This window comes from Microchirus variegatus, assembly GCF_963457635.1.
Source record: "Microchirus variegatus genome assembly, chromosome: 9".
Classification (NCBI taxonomy): domain Eukaryota; kingdom Metazoa; phylum Chordata; class Actinopteri; order Pleuronectiformes; family Soleidae; genus Microchirus; species Microchirus variegatus.
Genome location: NC_139810.1, coordinates 3,144,445 through 3,150,217, shown reverse-complemented (window position 1 = coordinate 3,150,217; position 5,773 = coordinate 3,144,445). Strand labels below are relative to the sequence as shown.

The window sequence follows — 5,773 nt, the reverse complement described above, 5'->3', positions numbered from 1 at the left end:
ACAACCGGTGAAACAACTAGTGAAACAACTAGTGAAATCCCTAGTGAAACGACTAGTGAAATAACCAGTGAAACGACTAGTGAATCAACCAGTGAAACGACTGGTGAAACGACCGGTGAAACGACTAGTGAAACGACTAGTGAAACAACCGGTGAAACAACTAGTGAAACAACTAGTGAAATCCCTAGTGAAACGACTAGTGAAATAACCAGTGAAACGACTAGTGAAACAACTAGTGAAATAACCAGTGAAAAAACTGGTGAAACGACTAGTGAAACAACCAGTGAAACAACCGGTGAAACAACTAGTGAGACAACCAGTGAGACACTGCAACAGCCAGCAAAAAAAACAGTGAAATAACTAGTGAAATAACCAGTGAAATAACCAGTGAAACAACCAGTGAAACAACTAGTGAAACGACTGGTGAAACGACTGGTGAAACGACTAGTGAAACGACTAGTGAAACGACTAGTGAAATAACTAGTAAAACAACCGGTGAAACAACTAGTGAATCAACCAGTGAAACGACTAGTGAAATAACCAGTGAAACAACCGGTGAAACGACTAGTGAATCAACCAGTGAAACGACTAGTGAATCAACCAGTGAAACGACTAGTGAAATAACTAGTGAAATAACCAGTGAAACGACTAGTGAAATGACTAGTGAAACAACCGGTGAAACGACTAGTGAAACAACTAGTGTAACGACTAGAAAAATAACCAGTGAAACGACTAGTGAAACGACTACTGAAATAACCGGTGAAACGACTAGTGAAATAACCATTAAAAATAACCAGTGAAACGACTAGTGAAATAACCAGTGAAATAACCAGTGAAATGACTAGTGAAACAACTAGTGTAACGACTAGAAAAATAACCAGTGAAACGACTAGTGAAACGACTAGTGAAACGACTAGTGAAACGACTACTGAAACAACTAGTGAAATAACCGGTGAAACGACTAGTGAAATAACCAGTAAAAACAACCGGTGAAACGACTAGTGAAACGACTAGTGAAACGACTAGTGAAATGACTAGTGAAACGACCAGTGAGACACTGCAACAGCCAGCGAAAAAAACAGTGAAATAACTAGTGAAATAACTAGTGAAACAACCAGTGAAACAACCAATGAAACAACCAGTGAAACAACCAGTGAAATAACTAGTGAAACAACCAGTGAAACAACCAGTGAAACAACCAGTGAAACAACCAGTGAAATAACTAGTGAAACAACTAGTGAAACACTGAAACAACCAGTGAAATAACTAGTGAATCAACCAGTGAAACGACTAGTGAAATACTGCAGCAACCAGCGAATAAAACAGTGAAACAACTAGTGAAACACCACAATAACCAGTTAAAATAACCAGTGAAACATCCAGTGAAACACTGAAACAATCAGTGAAACAACCAGTGAAATAACCAGTGAAACACTGAGTGAATTCCTGTTTGTTCTCAGTGAACTTGTTGTAGGAGAGAGAGACTGTCTGTGTCTATGTCTCTTCACCACTGATCTGATTCTTCTTCTACTCATTAATCACAGCACAATCAAACAGTCAGCTGTCAATCAAGAGAGAGAGAGAGAGAGAGAGAGAGAGATTGACTTACTTCAGGAAACAGCTCGTCTTTCTTTCATTTTCCAAAACACTGAGGACAAAAAGTGAGAGAAGCTGCAGACTGGGCGATCAAGAGGGGCGAACGACTACTGACACACACACACACAGAGAGAGGGGCAAGCGAGCAGCCGGCTGTAATCCCATTATTGTGAACGACACATTGTTCTGAGAGAGAGAGAGAGAGGGGGGTGAGAGACCTTCACATACACAGAGAGAGGGAGAGAGGGGCTCAGTGGGAATTGAGGGGGGCGGGGCCTGTCTGCTCACTCACACACATGGTGGTGGGCGGAGCCAGGCTCATTAATATTTAATCTGAGGTTTCAGGCGTGAAGTTAGAGAGAGAGAGAGAGAGAGAGTGGTAGAGCGAGGCAGTGAATCACTGGTGTTTAACAGCTGTTTCCATATGGTTCTCACCGAAAACATGGAACAGTGAAAATAACTGCAATTAAACTGTGGCAGATCCCTGTGATGGTCTTCACTGCTGAGGAGAACCTGGACCTGGACCTGGACCTAGACCTGGAACTGGACCTGGAACCTCACGAGAAACCAGTCCACATCTGACTCGTGAAGAGTCCAGGAGTGGGCAGGGTCTCATGTGACGTTGTAGGTCCAGGTTCAGGCAGTCCTGATGGTCTCCAAACCATCACAGGTCCCTGAAGGTCTCCTGTGGGCGGGGCTTCTCTGCTGTTCCCAGGTGGTTCTGGACCTTTTCTCAGTGGTTCTGTTCTTCACAATGTTCTTGGGTGCCAGGTTCAGTGGTTTCTTCTGACCTCCAGCTCTCACTGAAGAAGAAGAAGAAGCAGCTGCTGCTGCTGGTCCAAGTGTCTCAGGGTGGTTGTTCCTGGTTGATCCACATGGTGACCCTCACTCTGGTCATGAGCTGTTAATGACTCAAAGAAGGAGATGAAGAGTGGGAGGAGCCTCCAGCTGCTGAGGGACCTTCAGCTGCAGCAGCTTCAGGCAGAGAGAACATTGTGCAGAACATCGTCCCTCAGCTGCTTTGATTCTCCTCCATCAGCTGCTGCTGTGGGACCTTCACTGATCCCACTGTGAGCCCAGTGCATGATGGGAAACAGCATCAACTCAGCACACACACACACATACCAAAGAAGAAGAAAATCTGATCATTGTGTGTGTGTGTGTGTGTGTCTGTCTGTGTGTGTGTGTGTGTGTGTGTCCAGGTGAGCTGCTGTGTGATGTGATTGGTTCACAGTTGACAGGTCACAGCAGGTGAGGGTCGCTAAGTGTTCCGGTTGTCGTAGCAACCACAGAGACTTTAATGTGTGTGTGTGTGTTTTTATCATCGTGTTATCTGTGACACAACACACTGCTCATAAAACATGAGTGTGTGTGTGCACGTGTGTGTGTGTGTGTGTGTGTGTGTGTCAGAGCTCAGCTGGGAGTGTTTGTCCACCTCTCATCAGGAGCCTCATGTATTATTAATCACACACACACACACAGACACTGAGGGGTCACATGGACCACTGCACACACACACACATCAATCAAACACACAAAGAAACACACGCAGGCACAAACGCGTGCGCGCACACACACACACACACACACACACCCTCAGGTCTAACTGTGTGTCTGCGTGTGTGTGTGTGTGTGCGTGTGTGCGTGCGTGCGTGTGTGTGTGGACAGCTGGTGGACCAGCAGACATAAATATTGTTTCTGTGATGTGATTTAATGTTTCTGTATTAAGACAAAGTCGACCAATCACAGGCCGTCGCTCCTCACACAACTCTTCAGACGTGAGACCTGGACCTGGTTCACGTTGGTGTCCAACATGTCCAACACTGTCCAACACTGTCCAACACTGTCCAACACTGTCCAACATGTCCAACACTGTCCTACACTGTCCAACACTGTCCAACACTGTCCAACATGTCCAACACTGTCCTACACTGTCCACCACCTGGACATGTTATTTAAATCTGGACACATTTACACATGACACGCCCCCTCAGGGCTCGACTCCGCCTCCACCCACAGGGAAACAATAGAACAGGTCGATAAGTTCAAGTAACGCACAGACACACACACACACACACACACACAGATATTTCACTTTTTAGTGATTTTCATTTGTGAAAATGAAATGATTAAATACTATATATATATATATATATATATATATACATATATATATATATATATATTTATTATTAAAAGGACACTAAATAGTATATAAAAAGTACACAAAATCAACAAATTCATATTCAAAAAGGTAACTTCTTCAATTTTAAGCCTAATTATTTGTGTTATAGCAGAATTTTACCATATTTACAGTCAGTGTGATTGTTTGTAAAACACCTGAACATCCTTCATGTAAAGAAATAAAGCAAGTTTATCTGAGATGAAAGGTAATAAAAAGTGTATTTTAAGATCATGTTATACAGATCATACAGATTTACAGTGTATTAACGGTGTACTTTACAGTGTATTAACAGTGTTTTAACAGTGTATTAACAGTGTATTTTACAGTGTGTTTTACAGTGTTTCTATCCACATATAGCTCCTATATCAGGATATAGACAAACATATACACACATTTATGACATACTGTACATAAATATTGTTGTGATTTAAATCCTGACACACACACACACACATATATACATATATATATATATATATTGATATGGACGAATATAACAAAGATAAATATTACAAATATGGCTCAGTCCTAATCCAAACTGACTCAACAGCCTTGATTTAAAATCAGTAACTATGGCAACGACACACGAGCTCCTCGCCGTTCAATCCTGGATCCGCTTTAGTTCATAACCAGATCGGATTAGGAGTGTTAATCTGAACCGTCTCACCTCAGATTATAATCTGACACAAAGCAGACGGACTCTCACATTAAGAATAAACATGGATCAATTCATTCAACAACTTATTATTATATTATATTACTTTATTTCATATTATATTACTTTATTATATTATAGTATTTGATTATATTATATTACGTTATTATATTACTATATGGTATATTATATTATTTTTTTAAGTTATATTACTTTATATTATTAAATTAAATTATAATACGATATGTTATATTATATTATTAAATTAAATTACTTTATATTATATCATATTTATTTATTTATTTCACTTTACATTATATCACATTATTTTATTTTTTACAGTATTTCAGGGTGTGTGTGTGTGTGTGTGTGTGTTTATCAGGTGTGTGTGAAGCTTTCAACAGAAACAAAAGATGAAGGACGAGTGAAGAGGCTTTAAAGGAGGAGGAAGAGTGTGAGGGGAGGGGGGAGCGTTAGAGAGAGAGACAAACCAACCAGGCGGAGAGACGGGTGGAGGGGGGAGGGGCGGAGGTCAAAGGTGACGCTCAGTAATTGGGAGGAAACATGTGACGGAGACGACGGCGTTTTCACACCTCCACGTGAAAATGAGTCAAAGAAAGAAAAAAACATTTGAAATGATTTCATGTTGATGAACGTGTTCATTCTGTGCTTCAGTCGCATGATTCATCTGATGATATTTATCTTATTCACTTCATAATAAGAACCAACAGAAGCAGAGGAGTCATGTGACACACACACACACACACACACACACACTCATCACTAACCTTAACTATAACCAGTTAATGGCTAACCCCTAACCTTAACTTAGGACCAGGTTTTGGTCTCCATGAGGACTACAGGTCCAGAAAACACACACACACACGCACATACACGCTGTCCACCTCATGTCAACTCCACTGATGACATCATCATGACATCATCATGTGACAGCTGTGTGTGAGGTCATCAGTCGCTGACTCGGCGTCACTGACCTGCTGCGTCTGCGAGGAGGAAGAGGAGGAAGAGGAGGAAGAGGAGGAGGAGCCTTCTTCATCAGGAGGACGGTTCCTGCAGAGACACACACACACGTCAATCAAACTGGACTCCGCCCCCTCTTCAAACACCTGCACAAGGAATATTAATCATCACAGATACATGATCACATGACAGATTCAGGGCACCCCACACACACACACACACACACACATTAAAGTGCAGCTGCTCGGCTGGCTCCGCCCACTCGCCACCGTTTAATTCTGCTCATCCAGCATCTGTGGTCAAGGCCGACAGTGAGGTCAGGTGATGAATCACTTCCTGTTTGTCTGCTGCTCTTA

The 5,773-nt window shown here is 42.0% G+C and overlaps 1 protein-coding gene across 1 annotated transcript in view; it reads right to left on the bottom strand.

The window, feature by feature from the left end:
* The window catches only part of plxnb3 (plexin B3), a gene marked incomplete at its 3' end in the record, with an annotated part of 29,975 nt that extends 24,466 nt beyond the window's left edge, over positions 1-5,509 (bottom strand). Inside the window, exon 1 of the mRNA XM_083895617.1 lies at positions 5,432-5,509. The remainder of the gene's footprint in view (positions 1-5,431) is intronic.
* Between the last annotated feature and the right edge of the window lie 264 nt (positions 5,510-5,773).